This window comes from Hyaena hyaena, unplaced genomic scaffold (assembly GCF_003009895.1).
Source record: "Hyaena hyaena isolate Hyena2069 unplaced genomic scaffold, ASM300989v1 scaffold_1223, whole genome shotgun sequence".
Lineage (NCBI taxonomy): Eukaryota > Metazoa > Chordata > Mammalia > Carnivora > Hyaenidae > Hyaena > Hyaena hyaena.
The window spans coordinates 306716-329810 of NW_024081860.1; the positions used below are offsets into that span (position 1 = coordinate 306716).

A 23095-nucleotide genomic window follows, 5' to 3' on the forward strand; every position below is an offset into this window, starting at 1 on the left:
CAACTGCTATCTTTTAATATTAGGATTCCCCATCCTTTGGACGGGAATATTTTTATTTCCACTCTAAGCTACCTAGAAAAAGTACCTTCATGTTTAACAAAGGCCAAAAATTTTAATAGTTTTTCATTTTTAAAGGAAACTTAAGTCTTTCAACAATGACTTTCTTCCCAATGACTTCTTTAAAATTGATTTTGCAATTTAAATAGGAGGGAAGGGGGATCAGATGTAAGGATTTATAATAGAAGAAAGTGATATATGTGACTCATGAATGCAAAAGATTAGTTTCTATGGAAACCAACTTAACAATAAACTATTAAAAAATAAACATTAAAAAATTTTTAAAAAGATTAGTTTCACAAATGAAGAATGAGGTACTGAATGAAATGTTTTCAGAACTAGTCTATTTCATGAAACATGTTAAACGCTAATTAAGATCGCTTGTCATTTTTTTTTTAATGTTTTATTTATTTCTAGGGGAGAGAGAGAGAGAGAGAGAGACAGCGTGAGCAGGGGAGGGTCAGAAAGAGAGGGAGATACAGATTCTGAAATAGGCTCCAGGCTCTGAGCTGGCTGTCAGCACAGAGCCCGACGCGGGGCTCGAACCCACGAACCGTGAGATCATGACCCAAGCGAAAGTCAGACGCTTAACCGACTAAGCCACCCAGGCGCCCCAGATCGCTTGTCATTTAATTCAGATGATTTCTATTCTAGCTAATAAACAATAAAGCTTAATAAAATATAGTATTTGTAATGATAAATTAAGCATCTATTTTGTTAATATGCTGTTGTTTGTTACAAAATTTTCTATTTTAGATTAGTATCCACTGTATCCATTAGATCTCAGATTAATATTATCTCATCATATTATACTTACAGGGTTGTAATTTTCCTGACCTAAACCATTTACTAGCTCAGTGGGTCCTTGTTAGAGGTAGACCAAGACCATCCCTCTGTTCGATGGGTAGACTTGCTTGGACAACTGAGTTTGACTAAAACTGGTAATTTCAGATATTTTAAGAACCATTTGTCATGGGAGCAGTATGTAATTTGTTAGACTACCCCTCTTGTCTCCCTATCTTTTCATTGATAAGGACTTTCAATTTTCATTTGCCATATGGTTTGGTGTTATATAGGTAAACACAAAGATAGATAAATGTTACACATTTTCCAAGTGGCCAGATGATCCTTTCCCATTTGGGATAGGAAGTCTTATATCCTGTGGGTTTCTTCAATAGGAGGAAGAAGCGTAAGGGATTCAGGTCTTTGTTATAGATTCTATTAGGAAATAAAAATAATGCTTTGAGTTCTTAGAATTCAAACTTAAAAGAGAAAATTGATATGGTGATGAGTTGGAGAATTTAAACTGAAAGATCCACAATGTGTAAATGGGTTATTGTTTTATTGATTAAAATTGTGTTCTTAGGGCAGTATTGTTCCCTGGACCAGCAGCATCAGCAGCAGGATTCGGGGGATGAGGCACAGCAATCTGTTTACACAAGCCTGCCAGGTGATTCTGATGCCTCCAACTAACGTTGTTCCCTCCAGCATTCAACTAGTTCTGAAAAAATGTGAAGCTTGGGGCAATTATGTAACTTTAAATTGGGGAGGGGGAGGGGAAGGCTTGAAGCTGTTTCTGTTTTCAAGTCTCTTCAGAGCCAGCCTTTATATGGATGATTTAAGGTCTACAATATAATTTGACACAAGTGACTGTGCTTAACACACAAGTGTGTTAGATTACATACAGCTAGTTACACGCAGAGGACAATTGTTGTAAAGATCTTATCCAGTCTGTTTCCCACCTGGATAACAATCCAGTCTTTCAAAGTAAAGTTGCTAACAATATAAAAACTCTTCGAGTTCAAATGAATGCTAACAAGCAATCCGTTGCGTTTTCATTTTAAAAGATCTTTTATTGCAGTAAAGTATAACACAATCTGCCATCTTAACCATTTTGAAGCGTATATTTCAGTGGCATTGATTTCATTGACAATGTTGTGCATCTCCGGTTACGTTTTTTAAAACCGGGCAAACGTTTTCATCACGATTACCTGTAATGAAGTCTTCTCAGAACCATTGAGATGGTGTCCACGGCCTCCATTTCTAAATCTTGATACCTGATGCACAGACGTGCAACAAAGACGTGCGTGTGGAGCTGGAGGGCGCACGGGTGGTCAGCGGGCCTCAGGGATCCCTGGGCTCGGTCAGCCCTGGCGGGGAGCTCGGCGCCGCACCTCGGCGCCCCCGGGCTGCCTGGACGCGACGGTGCAGGGACGCGCAGGGCCACCAAGGGGAGCTGCAGGGTAACTTTTCCCAGGGAAAGCGGCCGGTCGTCCCCGCTAGAAGCCTCCCTGCCTTTTGTTTGTTTTCCAGCCGGAGGCTGGTGAGAGGCCGGGTTCCTGCAGCTCCACCATGCGCCGCGCGGCCCGTGCGACTCGCCGGACCTCTCGGGCGTCCCTGTACGGACCGCTCGGCCTGTCCTAGCAGGGATCGCCCCCACCCCCAGTTCCCGAGCGGGCTGCTGCGCCCCGGTCGCCGAGAAGCTGCGCTCACCGCAGGGGCGGGCCCCCGCCTGTGTTCGCGGCGCCAGTAAGTGGGGCCAGGGATTTAGGGGCTTCTGCTGGGCGACCTGTCACTGGGGATGAAGGACTGGAGCTGCGGAGGGACCCCTGCGGCGGGGCCTCCGCGAGGGGCTGGAAGGAAAGGGAGAGGCTAATGGGCTGTAGTTTCTTTCCGCGGTCATGTGCTTCTCTCCCTCTTGGCTTGGGAACTCCGGGTTGCTCGAGTCTGGAAGATGTTGATGGGTGTTTACATTTCGGTGTTAAAGAGGGGAAAGACCCTTGCCCGATTTTAAGCCTCTGTAGTAGGATGTGGGGGACTTGCTCTTGGAATTTTCCTGACTAGGCCTGTGGCTGTCCCACAAGGAGGTCTGAGCAGGAATCTTCGCACATTTATGTGCAACCATTTTTCACTGGGTTTCTTTCTGCTCTGATTTCTTCTTACTAACCTGAGTAGATGTTAGGAGAAGGATGTTGAAGGGTTTTCGAGAGCAACCGTTTCTTTGGTAATGTACCTTTGAGAGTCTGACTTTGACACTAACATTGAGGGCTTTTGCTTTTACATATAAAAGTAGTTGAAGGCATCATTCTGCAAAGAAGAGTATTCATTTCTACTTATAAAGTAGAGATCTGCTTTTGCTAAAGCCGGGCCAGGCTGAGAGAATACTACCTTGAATTTTGCATGCAAGTCTGTGTTCTCCAAGGTATTGGGACTTGTGTTTTTTGTCTTGAGGTTTTTTTTTTTTTTCTTTTTTTGGCTTAGAGCAAGCACTCTTTGTAGCGGTAGAAGTTTGATAGCTACAGTTTGCATTTTGCATTTTGCATTTTCCAGTGAGTAGGCTTTCAGGATGTGCCCCAATAGTGAATTGTACTATTGCTGAATGTAAAATTAAAATGAGCTTGAAATTTGTGTAGTCAACATGTAAATTATTAAGAAGAATTTGTGTCTCAACCATATGCAATCTGTACTAGGAGTTAATATATGAGTAAATATGCATATCTGAAATAGTTTCTGGACAAAGCGCTGTGATTTGGTAAAGAATCTTTAAGGCCTTCCTATCTGTTTGAGGGCCAGTAATTGTAAAATACTAGGAAGTGAGTATAGAAATGAAAGCATTGCTGGGATCCTCTATTTAAAATGATATCCTGGGGGTCATTGGTGGCTCAGTCGGTTAAGCTTCTGACTTTGGCTCAGGTCATGATCTCACAGTTCGTGAGTTGGAGCCAGGCGTCGGACTCTGTGCTGACAGCAAGCTCAGAGCCTGGAGCCTGTTTCTGTATCTCCCTCTCTCTCTGACCCTCTCCTGCTCACACTGTCTCTGTCTCAGAAATAAATAAAATACTAAAAAATATTTAAAAATAAAATAAAATGATATCCTGTACCACTGCCCCCTCCCTAAGATATAGCTCCCTACAGTGACCCTGCCCACTTTCTGTTTCCCCCTGTCCACTTTGCCTTGCCCCTTCTCCGGAGTCAGGTGTGGGCAGCCACATTTCTTAATAAGATCAGTTTCATTTTAGATGATGAGGGGATGTGTTGGAGGGTTGATGGAGCCTGTCTGAGGAGGCAGAGGTCTGTGCTCCTTGCCAAGGGAACTCGGCATTTAGTCACAGAAAAGCCTGTTTTTGTCACTGAAGTTTCTTACCTACAGATGGGTCTTTGGGGGTCTTGTTGACCGTTCAACATCATCAAAGCTCTTCTTATACTTTCATGGTTTGCTTTATTCTTAGCGCTTTTTGAGGTTCCCTGTAAAGGTGGAAATTATGTCAATCCTGAACCTTTGGAATTATCCTTAACTATCTTTTCCTTCATTTCCTTCAACCTCTGTATTAATGAGTCACCAAGACCTTTGAAATGTGAATTATTCAGATCCCTCCCTCCATATTCTTATCCAGAACCTCACCCTTCCTGTCCTGCAGACTGGAGCAGCCTCTTAGCTGGCCATCCAAGCCTGGCTCTTAATAAGTCCTCAGTAAATGTTTGCGGAATAAACCGATGACTGAATGAATGAGATGCTCCCCTTTCTGGTCTCTTCAGCATTTGCTCTCTGTTTAATTTTTTTCAACTATCACTTCGACCCTCTCCTTGCCTTGCAACCTGCAGGTACTCTCCATTCGCTATCTCAAATAATTGCCTGATTTTTCAAGGCCTTCATAATCAGGCCTCACCCCTCCTATCTAAATCCTATTTTCAGTTCAGTGTAGATCCTTGTGCTTTATACAGTTTGGTCATGCTGTCCTGCTAAGGGGGTCGGGCTCATTCCCACTGCAGTGTCCGGTTCACACTGCTGTCCTAGAAACTCCCGCCCTCCTCCCCATTCTCCTGTGCCAATCCTCTGAGAAGGAGCTCAAGCCCTCCTTCTTCCCTAATGTCTTCTCTAGCTTCCCATTCCTCTTCTCTTTCTTTAAAGTCTTAAGATTCTCATTTGTTAATTCTTTATTATATCGGCTGTATTGGTCTCTAATTGGTTTAGGTTATTTTAAGCCTCTTTAGGGCAGAAGCCGTAGTTTATGCATGGTGACGTGGTGTCCCGGGCTTTGGAGTCAGGCAGAATTGAGGTCAGGGCCTGACTCCACTTATTACTCACGTGGCCTTGTGGGATACTCCTAGCATTGGAGAGGGGAAATGCCTTCCCCAGCATGGGGTGGTGCGAAAATGCCCTACCGGGCCTCTCCAGTGCCTGCCAGACACCTTACTAAAGTCTGACCATCCCTCGCAGTGACTCAAAGGGACCTGAACATGTAGCACATGTTTGGTAGGTATTTGTTGAGTGGCTTGTAGTAGACTGCAAGTCATGGTTCAGCCTGGAGGCCCAGAGGACGGGGCGACCATTCAGTGATTCCTCTGTGAGTGTTATCCTGCCCTTACTTAACATGGCTTGAGCTGAGGTTATTCCTGGCTGCAGCTCTGCTTCTGGGATCTGTTGCTGTTTTTCCATCTGAACCTTGCCAGGAACACTACTGCCTTCTCATTTGTTTTTTTTTTTTTTTTTCTCATGGCGTCTCTTGCAGAAAGCGCCTCCATTTCATTTTGCAGGACCTTGCGGAGTTGGAGTGTACCTAGCCCTTCTTTTTTTTCCTGCATGTGGGGTATGTGTGAGTGTCTGTATTTACGGCAGGACTCTTTGCCTGGTGCTTTCTTGGCAGAATTCTGGGTACAGTGACCCTTCTGTGGATGTTGACCCATTAGCCTGTGAGTAGAGTCTCACTGAACTGTAAATTCTCTCATTGGCAGTCTTTGCCAACCACGGCATCCTGAGAGGAGCCCTACGAGTAGAGAATTAGAAGGAGCTCCGATGTGGTTGATGTGGTTGGCTGAGAGTGTGCGCAGAGGTGTGCGCGGGATGACTTAACACACACATGTTGTTTGGGGGTTACAGTGCAGCCGTATCCTAGGTTGTGACTGTGCTCACCCTGAAACAGTTCTTTCTTATCAATACACAGGTGTTCTAGAAAGTTACCTTATAAAAACAGTTTGATAAAGCAAAGCATTTTGTGGGGTAGATGGCATTCAAATGCTGCGTCTTAATGGCAGCAAGAAATCAGAAATGTAGTTACTTGCAGCCAGAGAAATAAAAGAAGAAACACAGGTCCTCTCAAGATGGTAAGGAAAGTTGATGTGGGCATTCACTCTCAATCCCTCTGCTCCTGGTGAGGTGATGCGTAATGCAGGGAAAATACTGCTATTCAACTGATCCTAGGGAAGTACTCAATCCAAGCAGAAAGCTTCCATTCCTGATTTCCTTGCAAGGAAACTGAAGTGTCCTTGCACAGTGAGTAAGTGCCTGGCTCGCTTTGAAAGTCCGAAGCTTCATAGAAAGAGTGCTTGTGGTCGGGCTCGCCTGTGCAGGTGGAATCAAACCCTATGTGTGTTAACTCATGAAGTTGTCTCAGAGTTTGAGGAAAGCACATCTTTGGGGGAGCCTGCCTCGTTTTTTTTTTAGAATAAGTGGTTCAGGATTAACAATACATTTATATGCTTTCTACAAAAGAGGAAATGGGGCGTATTTGATATATATGCTTAATGGACTCTTAAAACACTTCTTATATTCACACATGAAGAAGTGTGCTAGTCTGGGCCACCTGTGTGGCTCAGTCAGCTGAGCATCTGACTCGATTTTGGCTCGGGTCATGGTCCCCATGGTTGTAGGATCAAGCCCTGTATCGGACTCTGTGCTGAGCATGGAGCCTGCTTTAGATTCTCTCTCTTTCCTTTTGCCCTGTCCCCTGCTCTCTCTCTCTCTCTCTAAAATAGAGGTGAAAAAAAAGTTAAAAAAAAAAGTATGCTACTCTAAAGATAACAAAGATTCTGTTCGTAGTAATTGGGTCTCTAGATCTCATCAGTAAAGTGAGAGTATTACATGATCATTAAGGTCCCTTATAGGAGAAAGTAATTCTGTAGTCGAAAGTTTCCTCAATCTTAAACTGTGTCCATGTTGAACTTAGGTCCTATTGATCTTAGCATTCAATCTATACTAATTAGTATTGGGCTATGTATTACCTTACTTGAAATTTTTCCTGAATTTTAAGTTTGTCGTCTTAGCTCAATTTTTTAAAGTGGAAGGACCAGGACAGGACCTCATATTTCCTTGGGTATATTTTCCCCCATGCCTGGGGCTTTGAGTAGCCACTTGATAAATGTGCAGTATAGCCAAGCACTTGTGAGAGCCCCATATATCTGAGAAAAGAGCAATGTGAGTCATATTTTACCTTGCTGTGGGTGTAATATGACCTGTGAGGAAGTGCTGATAACATGTGACTGCCCTCAGGGTTACTATGAAAGATAATGGCCCAGAGCCAAAAGATAAGTAGTATGGTGTAATGTCCAACTACTATTTGACAATATTGTGAAAGTTACTCTCTACATGAAATTATAGTTCCCAGAAGGTAATAATTAGTGATTTGGGCCTCTTGGACACTACCTTTACTCTGAAAGTCAATTTATTAAAGATTGATATAACGCAGGCAAAACTGAGAAAATAAAGATACATATTTCTATGTGTTAGCTGTTAAAAAGCAAACGTTTTCTTAAATTTGTGTAAAAATTTTTAGGAAGATTCATAATTTCTGTGCCCTGGCCCCCATGTAATTGTCCAATTTGGCAAAGAAGGGGGCCACGAGGGGATGGGACAGCCATGGACATGGGGTTGGTGATACAGGAAAATCACCAATAGTCACAATTACCCTTTATAGACCCATAATGTGCTCATTCGTTAATTTATTCATTCAACAAATGTTTTTTGTGAGCAGCTATTTGTGCCAGCTGTCTGCCAGGTACACGTCTGGGTGCTGGGCATGGAGTTATGAACATAATAAAACTTCTGCCCTCAAAGCGCAGGATGAACACAATTTGTGTGCTACGCTGTAACCCAAGGGTACACAAGGCTTATGGAGAGGGTGTTTAAAATGTTTGTTTAGGGGCGCCTGGGTGGCTTAGTCGGTTAAGAGTCTGACTTTCGCTTAGGTCATGATCTCGCAGTTCGTGGGTTCGGGCCCCGCGTCGGGCTCTGTTCTGACTGCCAGCTTAGAGCCTGGAGCCTGTTTCAGTCTGTGACTCCCTCTCTCTCTGACCCTCCCCTGCTCACGCTGTCTCTCTCTCTCTCTCCTAGAAATAAATAAAACATTAAAAAAAATAAAATAAAATGTTTGTTTACGCACAGACTTCCTCTGTTTTGGGGGTAGACAAGCTGTGCCTTGCAGGCATATTCTGCCTGCTGCCTGTTTTTTTTTAAAATAAACTTTGCTGGAACACAGCCCATTCATCTACGTATTGTCTGTGACCGCTTTGGTGCTTCCTCAGCAGAGTTGAGTAGTTGTGACAGCGACATAGCCCTCAATGCCTGTATGTTCACCAGCGCTTCACAGAAAATGTTTGCTGACCCCTGCTCTATTTTATTTTTATATTAAGCCTCTACCTCTTCATCTGTGTTATTGATTGGTTTGTTGTGGATGACAGCATAGTCTCTTCCATTGAGTGAGATCAGCTCCTGAGTTAAAGATGCTGTCATATCTGCACAATACATGAGATACATGACTTTTCTCGTTCACTCCCCCCCTCTACTCCTCGCTTATACTTCAGTCCTGAGGTGGCAATCAGGCAGGCAGCTGGGGCCCGACTGTCACCACCCTCAACGGTCTTCTTGATTAAGTTTGGGGGACCATCCCCCAGCTCATCCACAGTTTCACACGAGTCAGGGCAAAGTGATTCTTCCTTCAGCTCTTCAACGTTTCCCTCTTCCTGCAGTTCTTCACAGTCCGCATGAGCCACACATGATGACGCGTCCCAATTTGGAAATAATCTACAAGTGACTGAAGGCTTTTTTTCAGTTCAGGGCAGGGGCGCCCTTTGGAACCGTAGGAGGAGCAGTGGGAAGCCGTGGATCCTTCTCATGGTTTTAAGGACCCTGGTGCATGAGGAGTTTTTGGCTCAGAAGTGGGGTTAGGGGGAGAGGGAGAGGCATGGAGCAGTTTCTGGGGAATAGCAGAGACACACCAGGTATCTGATTTCCGTCTCCCCTCACTCCAGTTGGTGCAGTAGCCGAAAGCATCCTTAATGCACTCCTTTGTCCAGGTAAAGGCAAGGCAGATCCCACGTGGGTAAAGAAGTTTCTTTTGGCCTTCTGGCCGCTATCCCCAAATGCAGGAAAAAGCACTACTCCAAGAGGCAAAGTACTTAGAAGACATTTTTGCTAATATGAATATGAGCGGAAAGATTAGGCCCCAGAAAGAAAAATATAAACACAAATGTACTATTTTTAGTACCCTTTTCAAGTTAAGTTAACAACATTAACTCTTGTAAAGTTATGACACGTTTGAATATGAATATGATGTGTAATTACCTGCGGGATGAGGTAAAATGGAATTCTGAAGTGCCATGAAAAGGGCCATTTAGTGATTTTGCACATAATTCAGTTTTCCTACGAGGATAGATAAGTTTCAGCATAAAACGGTTAAGGCTGAGGGAGAAAAGCTGCTCAGAGGGTCTGAATTTAACATGGCTGGTAAACCGCAACTGCCAGGCAAGGCCGAGTTTGCGTACAGTTTTCTGTCTTCTTTCTTAAAAAATAATAATAATAGTAAGTGTGACCTCAATTCAGTGACTTTCAAAGTTTAGGAATAGAGAATGGACTACCATCGTCCCTGCACCTACCCCGTTTTCCAGGCTGTGAATGAGCAGGGTACGTGGTATGAGCTGCTGGCCACAAGCAGATGTTGCTTGCCTCCGCTGAGGATTGAAGCCGGAGGGAGGGAGTTGGGGCGGATCACAGGAAGGTTTTCCCCAATGTCACCTAACCAGAGAAACCGTAACATTTGTCTCAGAGATTTGCTGGAACTCTGAAAGCAAAATAAGGCTGCATTTCTGTGTTAGTGGAGCACAGCGTTTCCCAAAGGCCAAAGGCCTGATCTGACAACACTGAGGGGGACTTTCTGTGAGTCTCTGAGAAACAGTAATTCCAGTATTGTGGTGGGAAGGCCCTGCCTTAGCCTTTCCGTGGTATTTACAATTCTTCCATTTCAGAATTTCACATTTCTGGTCAGGTCAGTTTGATTATCATTACTTTGCCCATGAAGAAATAGCACTATGTGTGGAGCTACTTACCAAGGGTGGTACAGGAAATAAGTGGCAAAACTAAAATTAAATTTTTGACCATTCAGACAATGAGTACCTACTGTGTGCAAGTGGACTGTGAGGTGTGAGGCCACAGAGATGAAGGAGGCGTGGTGAGTGTCCCTGCTGATGCAGCGGTCAGGCTTGCATGTCATGGACCCCCGAGAGACGCTAGCAGTGAGGTGGGGACAGGATGCTGTGGTAGCTGGGAGAGAGCTTTTAACTGTGTCTATTGTTACAGGCTGGGACAGGAGGCTCTTGAGGTGATGTTTGAGCTGGACTGAGAGGGAAGGAAAGGAGTAGATTCTGATTTGGGGGACCTGGCTGAGTCCGTAGCGCACTGTCCTCTAAAAGAGATGTCTGTCATGTAGCATACAGAGTCCCTCTGGTCTACTACCTTCCCTTTGCCAGCTTTTCTGCAGGTGACTTTTAAAAATTTATTTATTTCTGAGAGAGAGAGAGAGAAAGACCATGAGTGGGGTAGAGGTAAGGAGAGCAGGGGAGACAGAGGATCTGAAGCAGGCTCTGTGCTGATTGATAGCAGAGAGCCTGATGCAGGCTCTCCCAAAGCAGGGCTTAAACTCATGAGTGGTGAGATCAGAACTTAAGCCAATGTTGGACCTTCAACCGACTGAGCCACCCAGGTGCCCCGTTCCATTTTTCTTCTTAGACAAAAACTAACGTGACAAAGAGAGTCACAGAGTCACCGATCATTAGAGTGGGAAATCACCCCACTTCCTCATGAGTCCAACATACCGATTTCAAAGAAAGTAGACCCAAGGACCAAGGGCTCCTCCAAGTCACAGGGGTTGGTACCTGTGACCCTACCCATGTGATCTGGATGACGTGGAGCAAACCCTAACGGAGAGCAGTAAGTGATCAAACTGCTGTCTTACAAATGATGTGTATTTTATACACCATTCTCTCTGTATCCTCTTTTCCTTTACTATGTATTCTGTAAAGGAAAACCAAGAAATTGGACTTAGAAAATATTGGGCCTGCATCAAACAGCATTATAGGAAAAAGACTTCTGTTTAGTGTTCATTAAAAAAAATGGGTGTGTCAAGGGCATCTCAGCATTAGCCAGAATAATGGTTTGGGACAGTGTACAATATGTGACATAGTCACAGAAAAATCATTGTTTGAATTAGAAAGAGCATTTGGTTGGAAACAAATGATCCCAACAACAGTGACTTCGACCAAGTCGAAGCCTGGGTGGGTGGTCGGAGTTTCCTATCCCAGGTGGGACCCATGATAAAGGCAAAGTCTGACTCCTGATACCCAGGTTTAAAAACCCAGGGAGGGACTGCCTGGCTGGCTTAGTGGAGCATCTGACTGTTGATCTTGGGGTCCTGAGTTCAAGTCCCATGTTTGCTGTAAAGGTTGTATACATATATATACATCAAAAAATAATAATAAATAAAAACCTTTTCTTAAAAAAAAAACAAAAAAACGCAGACCTCAAGGAGAAGGTGATTATTCTGCAGGACCGGTGAAGACATTCAAACATCACTACATCATTTGCTATTTAAAAAGAGTCAACAAGGGGCGCCTGGGTGGCTTAGTCGGTTAAGCGTCCGACTTTCGCTTGGGTCATGATCTCACGGTTCGTGGGTTCAAGCCCCGCATCGGGCTCTGTGCTGACTGCCAGCTCAGAGCCTGGAGCCTGTTTCAGTCTGTGACTCCCTCTCTCTCTGACCCTCCCCTGCTCACGCTGTCTCTCTCTCCTAGAAATAAATAAAAAATGTTAAAAAAAATTAAAAAAAAATGTTTTAAAAAGAGTCAACAAGCCTGTGAGCTCAGAGTGTACTTGACGATGCATTTGAGTTGAAGCTGGGACCCAGTCCCTCTTTGTCTGCATTCGCTTTGCCTCCATTGTAGAAAGTTGGTGCTGGGGAGGCCCCTGCTGGGTTCGCTGATGTTTGATTGCAGAATGAGGCCACCAAGAGCATGACTACATCACTGGTTTCCATATTTGGACTTTGAGCCACAAAGTACTTCTAATTTCTCCCATTCTCAGATCCTCAAAAGATTTCATGACCTTTGGATCTTTTGCAACCTTTCTTTTGAGTTTGGTACAGTCAGCCTGGGTTCCTATCTTAGTTCTATCACTTACTTGTTACATAACCTTGGACAAGTCACTTATGTCTCAGTTTCCTGATGTAGAAAATTGGGAGGAGAGAGGATGACGGTAACAGTACTATGGACAAGTTGCTTGTGCCCCAGTTTCCTTATCTGTAAAATAGGGATAATAATAATAGTGTCTCTGGACAGAGTTGTGAGATTTGAATGGATTAATATATACAAAGCACTTATAATAGTACTATACACATGTTAAGTATTTAAATTATTATTGTTACTACCCTTTTGGCTTAATTGATATAGTAAGAGGCTAACTGTGGCTTAGTTATAGTGAGTGTTTTATCCAAGTTAATTTTTGGAGTGCGGACAGTATTTAGAGCACTGCTCATCAGCAGGTTAGCGGATTCCCAAGTTGAAGGATGGGCAGCTGCATACCTTTCACTACTCGGGCAGTCTACCAGGAGCTGTGAATTCAAATACTGTCAGAGGCAGAGGAAGAAATGTAGAAGACTCAGGAAAGCTGGGTATGTGCTTGTTAAACAGGAAAGGAATTGCTCTTCTCTATTGCTCTTCTCTTATTTAAAAAAAAAAAAAAACACATTTTTTTCTTCTCCAGTTTTTTTTCAAACATGTGAGGGGGTTCTTAGGCTGTCTCTTTTGATAGAGGTACAGGAACAGAGAAATGGTTTTCTTCCAGCAACCGAGTGGTATGAAGGTACAAAAATAAATGACAACTAAAAATACTGGCAACCTATGTGGCATCCATTTTAGGGACAACAGGCAGGATGGGGACTGTGATGAGCATGGGGACCCTTGTCCAGTCTAAAAGGATGGTGACATTTCTCTAGCTTCTTATTACCATGGAAGGCTAAGGATCCCGTGTTATTGGCTCTTCAGTTTTTCCAGAAAAGCCCCAAATCTCATTTTTATATTAGATTCCTATTTTTATTTTTATTTTTTTAATGTTTATTTATTTTGAGAGAGAGAGAAGGAGTGCTTGCATGTGAGTGGGGGAAGGGCAGAGAGTGAGGGAGAGAGAATCCCAAGCAGGCTCCAACCACAGCATGGAACTCCACGTGGGGCTCAATGTCAGGACCCTGGGATCCAAGACCTGAGCCAAAATCAAGGGTCAGACGCTTAACCAAGTGAGCCACCCAGGTTCCCAAAGAGTTCCTATTTTTATCTTTATTTTTAACATTTATTTATTTATTTTGAGAGAGACAGAGAGAAGCACAGGATAGGGGCAGAGAGAGGGGGAGAGAGAATCCCAAGCAGGGTCTTCACCGTCAGCACTGGGCCTGACTCAGAGCTCAAACCCGAGCTCAAGATCATGTCCTGAGCCAAAATCAAGAATCGGAAGCTTAACCAACTGAGTGACCCAGGGGCCCCCCATTTTTAAATGTAGACTCAAAGCATACCTCTGAATTAGCTCTCAGGCTGCTAGTTTGCAACCGCTCATCCACACTTTTTAATCTCCATATACTAATGTCATATATTCAGGGATTTCAGTCAGAATTGTCAAGTCCTGTCCACCATGCACAATTAAAGAGAAATCCTCTCTATATTTCAAAAATGAACTTATTGTGTAAGTAAGCACCGACTTCTTATTCCATTCCTAAAACACTCAACTTTGAATGGAATGAAAAACACTGCTCCATAATTCAGATGACTGTCTGAAAGGCTTGGAGACTTCTGTTTGAGAGTAGTAGGCTAATTAAGATCCCCCAAAGATACCAGGTCTGTGAATGTTACCTTCTATGGCAAAATAGACTATTTAAATAGATTAAATTAAGGAATTTGAGGTGAGGTGGGTACCCTCAATGATCTGGGTAGGCCTAAATGCAAATACAAGTTCTTAGAGAAGCAGAGGGATCCAGATGAGAAGGCAGTGTGACCACAGGGGTAGAGACTGAAGTGATGCAGCCACAGTCAGGGAAGGCCAGCGACCACCGGAAGCTGGAAGAGACCAGGAAGGAATTTCCCCTAGAGCTTCTGCAGGAAGTGTCTATTCCTTGATCTTATCCTACTGAGAAGCCCAGTACTGGTTTCAGACTCTGACCTCCAGAACCGTAAGAGAATAAATTTCTGTTGCTTTAAGCCACCAGGGTACTATTATAGTAGTTTGTTACTGCAGTCGTGGGAAACTAACATGGTTAATAAAGAAGAGGTTTTATATTTTTTAAAGATTATTTTTTGTCAGCATATGGGTAAAGGGCATGTCCTCAACAAGAGAAACTGGCCATTATTTAGAGATCAGTCACCCAAAGCCTTAAGATTCCCTCTCTGTGGTTCACAAAGTGACTTCTTACTTGTGCGTCCTTACCTACAGCATCCTGTTGTCTCTATTCCTTTTGGGAGCCTACCCTAACTGCCGTGTTTCCTGCTCACTGTGTATGCTCCACCTCCCTAGTTAGATGGGAAGGCCTACATGCAAGATCCTCCTCCCAGAGCTCTTTGGATCTTATGTCTCAGAACTGAGCATAGTGCCTTTGCATAATTTTTCACATGTGTGGTATTTTGTTGATACTTTAACTTTTTGAGCATATTTCAGATATTCCTGTAATCCTGAAAGAAACATTTGTATACTTTTTCTTAAGTGTATTTATTTATTTTGAGGTGGAGACAGAGAGAGAATCCTAAGCAGGCACCATGCTGCCAGCACAGATCCCAGTGCGGGGCTTGATCCACAAACTGTGAGATCATGACCTGAGCTAAAATCAGGAGTTGTCCAGACACTTAACCAACTGAGCCACCCAGAGGCCCCAATATGGGTATACTTATAGAAAATACATATTTCACATATTTCTATATTGTGCAACATAAATGTGCATAAACCTTACAACCATGGAAAAGACGATACTTTGCCTTTTTACCAAGTTGTAAAAAATTGTAAAATTTTTACCAATTGTAAAGAGCTCAAAAGGAGAAACTTCTTCTGTACTGAGGTCTCAATGGAATGACTTACAGACACAGTGTTGTGGAGAGGAGCAGACATGATGGGCTTGAGAGGAACCAGAATGCTACGACCATGATTTGTTTTTATACTGAGCTGAGTCAACTTTAGTTAGCTACAGCTAAAAACATAAGAGTAGTGCGTAGTGACTTTTGTTCTAAATGAGCATTCCAAAACACTCAGTTAATAAAATACACTAAAGTACCAAACTTTTTATTTCACATATGCATTTTACACATTTGATATCTGTCTTCTATTTGTCACTTAATTTTTGTCAAGGACTGACTCTGTAGATGTAGCTGTCTCTCAAGCATCAATGAGGAGTGTACAGTACAAATCGTCATTAGGGTGCTGAAATTTCCTTCCTGGTAAGACTCAGACTGAGAGTTCTAGGATTTCCTTGGTTGCCTTTCACTTAAGCTCTTGTTCTATGCGGTAAGTTTCACTATTGGTAACATCCAGAGTGGATCCCACGTGGGCGTCAGAACAGTCTTGTCTGTTGGGCCCTGATCAGAGGATTTACAGAATCTAGGTTTAGGTGCCACCTATAGAGAATATTTATCTGGGGACACTATCTGCCTAACGTGGAGGGACCTTCAAGGTCCAAGAGAAGTTGGGTTTGGATAAATCCTGGGGAGAAGAATCCCAGTCCCAGCTGGCTAGTTGTCCAGGCAACCCTGAGTGACACCCAGACCATTTTTGGACACTCATGCTTGTTTCACCACAAGCTTTGTAGTTATTTGTTCTTTGATAATGGAAGCAGATCATGGTCGATGGAAAATGAACCTTAGGCTAGCAGAGAAGCCTGCTTCTAACTTGTCTCCAGCTATATTCCTCTTTTGGTCTTCAAAACCATGCTAGCTACAGAAGTTCGAACTGTTGATTGATTGATCTACCACCTTCTGTATAGATAGAATTTTGTATTTGGTCCCTTAAGTCAGAGTAGCCTTAGTCTGCTATATCCAGAATGCTTCTGCCTGTACTCGATAGACTATCTAACATTGGCTTCAGCGACAAAGACCTTTAATTAGGTCATATAACAAGAACTCTAAAGCTCATATTTTCAGAGATCATATCATCATGGACTCAGCCTCCTCTTTTTATCCATTCTCAGCAGATAGGATTCACATCTTTAGAGCTGATTTCTCATAGTCACTAGAAGGCTGTCTCAGCCCTAAATATTACAGTTTTATGCAGCCATGTTCAAGGCAGAAACATAGGCCAACCTCTTTGTCAATTGTCTTTATCTATCCTTCTCAGAAGCCTTTCTCTTTCCCTTACCAGCTCACTTTCCTTTCCATCTTCTAAGTGGGAGCCATAGTTCCATTCCTAAACATATTTTGGTGGGAAGTGGAATGGCTTGGCTTGGCTTAGACTGATCGGAGTTCATGCCCTGGGGCTGTGGTAGGTGGCTGCCATCCCTGATTATGTTGGATCCTGAATAAAATCAGGGTTTTGTAAATGAAGCATGAAGGGGAACATTGCTATTGGGTAGATCAGCAATGGCATCTGCTGCCTCTCCCTTGTTTTTTCTACTGCATTGTCCATTGCCCTGTTGTTTTTCCAGAACAGCACTGGGGTTTTGTTCGGTTTCAGATTATGACATGAGTCATCATATTTGGGCCACCACAAAAATAGTGAACAACTGAAAATACTGATCTCAAATATATTTAACCACTTCCTGCTGGGGTGTGCTCAGAATTAACTTTGGGTTGACTGATGCTTCTTGTGTAATGCTAATTTGAATAATACCACTGGCTTTTTTTAGTATGGGAAATAATCCACTAGAGTAGGGACTAGAAGGCCAAGAGAGTGGTCATTGTTCTGTTCTGTGGATTCAGATATAGTGTAACTAATCCTTCTCTCTCATAACCCTTTGTACACTTGAAACAATGATAATGGCTTCCTAACTCTCTTTCACTTCAAGTATTCTTTCTTCACCTACTCTTCTTGTGTGCTTATTTAGGCCTTTTATTGTGTTCTTCAATATCTCTCGAAGTTTGTCATCCAAAGTTGAAATGGCCAGAGTTCTGCAATGCACCAACCTTGTCTGAATGTTGTGCTCCTAATAAGATCTCCAATAATGCATTGTCTTTGGAAAAAATAAAATAAGCACCCTTAGGACTACTTGTAGCTATCTATGGAGGATCTCCAGTGAGAGGTTTTGTACTTACGTCAAATTCAACACCTTAGAAAATAGGCCCATTATTTCTGCACCTTGTCTAAGTAACACATAAACACACATTCCCTATTCCAAACCTGTGTCTCCTGTATCTGAGATTCATCCAGGCCAGGAGCTTCATTCAGGCCTTCAACAGGTATCACCTGGACTATTGCAGCCCCTCCAAACTAGTCTACCTCTAGTGTCTCTATCCTAACATCTGTTTGTTCTCCAGGGGGATCTTCCTCTAATCATTTCTCTGCTTAAAAGCCCTGGAGAGCTCCCCCCTGCAGGGTAAAGACCAAATTCCTGCCTGACAAATATACCCCATCTCCCCTGGGCACTATCCTGAGTTTCTAGGCATTTCCCGCCATTTCCTTTACTGCCCTCTGTGGTCTTAATGTACTAGCCTTGTACTTCACAGCCTAGCTGCACATTAGAATCACCTGGAGAGCTTTCCTAACTACTGAAACTCATTCCCCACTCTTGACCTCATTCCTTAGAGGTGGGGCCTGGGCATCAGTATTTGTTAAAAGGTGATCCTAATGTTCAGCCAGGAATGGAACGAACCACTAGGCATTGGCCCTCTTGTGAGCACACCAAGGTCCTGTACCACCAACATTTCACACAGTTTCTTCCATTGTTCTCTCCCTTTTCTGTATAACAAAACATTGCTCATTCTTCAATACCTCAATACTATCTCTTCCCTGAAGGGTCATCAGATCTCTCCCTCCACCCAGGAGTTGGTTGCTGTCTCTACCATATTCTCGTAGTACTTTCTACATTTTCTTGATCGTGTCTGTTGTTATTTCAGGAAGAACCCTTATCTTATTCATAATGTGCCCCTAAAGCCTTGCATAATGCTTAGCATCTTAGTAAAGGTTCAGTAAAATTGTACACTGTCAACCTGACGTGAGTGCCTGAAGAGACACTAGTTTGATCCATTGTACAGTCATTTATGTAATTACCTGAAATAGTGTAGGATTAAAAAGTAGCTATCATGGCATGGTGAGAGTCAAATTTTGCTACAGTGATTGAATTTTGTTCTGTGATAATATGACAAACTGTAACAAAGAGAAGTTGTTAGGGTGACTGTGTTAAATGAGTGACTCTGTCTTGACTTCACTAAAGTTCTTAATTCTTTCACAAACAGCTTTCTCAATGATAATCTAGGAAGCACTACCCCAATCATATGATTTAATTGGATAGGAAATAGTAGGACATTAACTATCAAAGAAAGGCTTCTGTGATTAATAATTTATAGATATGAATCAGTAGCATAATGCCATTGCAAAAAAAAAAAAAGTGGGGGAGAGCCCACGTGGTTCTGGAACATACATCATTATTAAGATTGGTCACCACAACTCATCAGGGGGATGGAGAAATGTGTGAGGATTCAGAGATGAATGCCAAAGATAATTAAAGGAGTGGAAAAAGGTCCTATGAGGAAAGGTTGCATAATTAAAGCACGAGAAGGCTGAGACACACATTGGATTACTAATTTCATGTCCATACACATTTTTGTGAGATAGTTTCTTTATATCTGCAAAAAAACAAAGCATGAAGAAATTAGCTTAAATTAGAACAGGCAAGTTTTAGTTGGACATTAAGAAAAAAATTCTATTTAATGGAATTACAAAATACAAATCTCAAACTCAAGTTATTCTCAAGCTTAAAAAAAAGTAATTAACTTCCCACTGCCTCTAACACAAAGTCTCTTTTTTCTTTCTTTCTTTTTTTTAATAGAACATATGATTTATTAGCTGATATGTGACAAATCAAGGCACCAGTGATTTTTAGGAAGATGACATACAACAATGGTTTAGGAATTTTTATTTGTTGGAAGTGAAATTATGAATGATATAGAAATCATATATGTCATCAAAAATAGATGGAGATAAATATGAAAAAGGGTAAATATGAAAAAGATAATATGAAAAGATATGAAAAAATATGAAAAGATAATATGAAAAATATGAAAAGATAATATGAAAAAGATAAATATGAAAAATAAATGCAAAGTCAAAAATTGCCTATGTTGTGGTTTAAGTACAGAAAGATATGTGTTATGTTGAGACACAGCATGGTGTATGATAGTGTTCTACTAGTAGATTTTATTGAATAAATCTACATTTGTATGTTTTAAGCTGAAATAAAATGATTCCCTTCCTCTACCATTTTGAAGAGCACTTTTAAACTCCTAACGTAGAATAATTTCAAACATACAGGAGGAAACTTGCAAGAATTGTACAAAGAATACCCATATGCCTTTATCCAGATTTACCTATTATTCACATTTTGCCCCATTTGTTCCCTCTCTCTACACTCACAGTCTTCCCCCCTCACACAAACAATACATTTGTTCTACCCAGTTGAGAAGAAGTGGCCTACATCGTGGTCCTTTACTTATAAATCCTTCAGGGTGTACTTTCTCTAACTAACACTATGTTCTTCTAGAGCCACAGGACAGGCATCAAGTTCAGGAAATGTAATACAGATGCAATACTTTTACCTGCTCTGTCATCTATATTCCAATCTTTTCCATGGTCTAATGACGTCCTTTGTAGTGCTTCCTCCTCCTTTAGTACAGGATCCAGTCGAAGCCTATGTTTTTCAAAAGGGCATCTGAGACCCTCCACAAATAAAACTCTGGGGTTCTCTCTCTCTAGTTCCAAGCTCCCCACTGTCCACTCCCTCCCAGGTTGAAGCCCATGTACCTTTGTTTCTGCTCCTTGGACTGCTAGAATGTAGTACCTAACAAAACACCTACTTTTCTTGTTTTTTTTTCAAGCTCCATCTTTTATGAAGACTTTGCTTATGCCCTCCTTAGCCCCGACTGAATTGACCTAGCTGGAAACCAAGGGCAGGCTTTCTCTTTAAACTCTCCCATGTCCTGTACCTCAAACCTAAGTGTTTTCAAAATACCTTAGTGCATATTCATGAGTACATATCTGGGCCCACCCACCACCCTCATCCCCTGCCATGAGACTAGGATCTTTGAAAAAAGGAATGATATTGTATATTCTTTGTAAGCCAGGCTTTAACATAGGGTCTGTCATACAGGAGGTGCTTTATAAATATTTATCAATCAGCAGTGGAATACATCACTGTAAAGAGCTGCTGCAGGAAGTTGCAGGGAGTTTGATCCTTCAGCGCTTCAAGATGAAGGAAAATGCCCCTTTAACCAGCAGCCTTAAAATGGCTTTAAGGGGAAGGGGAATGAGTGTGCGGTGGGGGAAGCTTAATCTCAGAAAGCTCTCCAGTTATATGAGAGAGTGTGGTGAAATCAGACATAACCTTTACATTTAAAGCTTCCTGATGTCTCGCACAACCTTCACAAGACCATAGACTGGTTTTTTTTTCACCCATCCCTTCATCCACCTCCCCTCTGGCAACCACAGATTGTTCTCTATATTTAAGGGTCTGTTTTTTGTTTGTCTCTTTTTGTTTTGTTTTGTTTCTTAAACTCCACATATGATTGAAATCATATGATACTTGTCTTTCCCTAACTTACTTATTTCAGTTAACATGCTCTCTAGGTCCATCTATGTTGTTGCCAATGGCAAGATTCATTCTTTTTTGTGGCTGAGTACTATTCCTGTGTGTGTGTGTGTGTGTGTGTGTGTGTGTGTGTGTGTGTCTATCCATCACTCTATCAATGGACATTTGAGTTGCTTCCATATCTTGGCTATTCTAAACAATGCTGCAGTAAACATAGGGGTGCGTGTATGTTTTTGAATTAGTGTTTTCATTTTCTTTGGGTAAATACCCGGTAGTGCAGTTACTGGATCAATGGTAATTCTAGTTTTAATTTTTTGAGGAACTCCACGCCACAGTGACGGCACCAGTTTGTATCCTCACTAATAATGCACAGGGGTTCCTTTTCCTCCACATCCTCACTAACACTTGTTGTTTCTTTAGTTTAGCCATTCTGACAGGTGTGAGGTGATATCTTGTTGTGGTTTTGATTTATAGTTCCCTGATGAGTGATATTAAGGATCTTTTCATATGTCTGTTGGCCATCTGTAGGTCTTCTTTGGAAAAATGCCTATTCAGGTCCTTTGCCCAATTTTAATTGGATTATTTGTTTCTTTGGTGTTAAGTTGTATCAGTTCTTTACGTATTTTACAGATACATCATTTGCAAATATCTCCTCCCATTCAGTAGGTTATTACTGGATTTATTTAAGATTTTATTTTATTTTAAAAAAATATTAAGGTAATCTCTACTCCCAATGTAGGGCTCAAACTCAATCCTGAGATCAAGTGTCACATGCTCTACCAGCTGAGTCACCCAGATGCCCCTGGATTTATTTTTTAATTCTGAACTAATTTTAGATTTTCAGAAGAGTTGCAAAAAATAGTACAGAGAATTCCTAGAAATCCTTCAGCTAGCTTCCCCTAATATTAACATCTTCTATAAGCATAGAACAATTATCAAAACTAGGAAATTAGCATTGGCACTATGCTATTAACTAAACTATAGACCTTGTTCAAATTTCACCAACTTTTCCACTAATATCTTCTTTCTCTTCCAGAATCCATTTCAGGATCCCATATTGCATTTAGGTGTCATGTCTTTTTAGTTGCCTCCAGTCTGTGAGAGTTCCTCAGCCTATCTTTTCCTTTTACGATCTTGACACTTTCGAAGACTATTAGTCATTTGTTTGTAGAATGTCCCTCATTTTGGGTTTGTCTGGAGTTTTCCTATGACTAGATTGAAGTTCCGCATTTTTTATAAGAATGCCACGGAAGGGATATGCCCTTCTCAAAGCATCATATCTACAGTTCATGATGTCATAAGTGTTATTAATGGTGACATTGAATTTGATCACTTGGGTAAGGAAGTTTTTGCTGGATTTTTCCCTATGGAGTTACCATCTTTCCCTTTAAAGTCAGTACGTATCTTAGAGATACTTTGAAACCATGCTAATACTCAGTTTCCCCTCAACTTTTCATTCACTAAGAGTTGCATCCATCAGTGAATGTTGTCTGTAACAAATCTTAGTGGGTAACTTACCCAGTAGTGAATTTTTTATTTTCCTCTTTCCATCAACATTTATTGATTGGAAATCTTCTGGAAGGAGAAGCTGCATAGACTGGATTTAGGTGCAGAATGTCACATACTTCTAATCAGTGTTCTCAGATCTTTTGATTTTTCATTAATTAGTTTGATGGCTATTGGTGTTTTTTTTTTTTTTTTCTTTTAATACCTTTATTTTCAAGGTGCCTGGCTGGCTCAGTTGGTAGCGCATGTGACTCTTGATCTCAGGGTCATTAAGTTCAGTCCCCATGTTGGGCATAGAGCTTACATTAAAAAAAAACAACTTTTATTTTAGCATTTACATTTTATTAATGTTTACATAAAAGCATTGCAGTCACTTAAGTTATTACTATATATTCTTTATTACAGGTAGACTGAATGACTCAATTTTATAAACTGAAAAATCAGTGATTTATTATTAAAGAAAACACAACTGAATGACTTTATTTTTTTAAGTTCATTTATTTAGAGAGAGAGAGAGAGAGCAAGCGAGTGAGCCTGAGCAGGGCAGGGACGAGAGAGAGGGAGGGAGAGAATCCCAAGCAAGCTCCATGCTCTAAGCACAGAGCCCTATGTGAGGCTCTGCCTCACAAACTGAGATCATGACCTGAGCTGAGATCAAGAGTTGGATGGCTAGCTGACTGAGCCACCCAGGTGCCCCACAACTGAATGACTTCAAAAGGGCATACCCT

The 23095-nt window shown here is 41.8% G+C and overlaps 1 protein-coding gene across 1 annotated transcript in view; it reads left to right on the forward strand.

Moving 5' to 3' along the window:
* Positions 1–2375: 2375 nt before the first annotated feature.
* The window catches only part of CILK1 (ciliogenesis associated kinase 1), a 56979-nt gene continuing 36259 nt past the window's right edge, over positions 2376–23095 (forward strand). Inside the window, exon 1 of the mRNA XM_039222955.1 lies at positions 2376–2586. The gene's annotated coding sequence lies outside the window, so the exon portion shown is untranslated. The remainder of the gene's footprint in view (positions 2587–23095) is intronic.